Here is a 376-nt window from a genome sequence, read left to right as displayed (position 1 = left end):
GCTGACACAGGAGGCATATCTTGGCAGGAAAAGTCCTGCTGAATTTCCCTTTCCCAGCAATAACGGGAGCAGGGGGGCAAGGGGAGCTCGCCGGGAAGTGGCAGCTTTTTCTCTACTGCAGAGCTATGAACGCTGCTGCGGGGTGTATGTCCGGGCAGTGCTGATGGGATATCTGAACGCTGCTGCAGGGTGTATGTCCCGGCAGTGCTGATGGGATATCTGAACGCTGCTGCGGGGTGTATGTCCCGGGCAGTGCTGATGGGATATCTGAACGCTGCTGCAGGGTGTATGTCCGGGCAGTGCTGATGGGATATCTGAACGCTGCTGCGGGGTGTATGTCCCGGGCAGTGCTGATGGGATATCTGAACGCTGCTGC

The sequence above is a fragment of the Malurus melanocephalus genome, unplaced genomic scaffold, assembly GCF_030028575.1.
Source record: "Malurus melanocephalus ecotype Western Australia unplaced genomic scaffold, MMel_1.1 scaffold_237, whole genome shotgun sequence".
Lineage (NCBI taxonomy): Eukaryota > Metazoa > Chordata > Aves > Passeriformes > Maluridae > Malurus > Malurus melanocephalus.
This window is presented reverse-complemented; position numbering follows the sequence as displayed.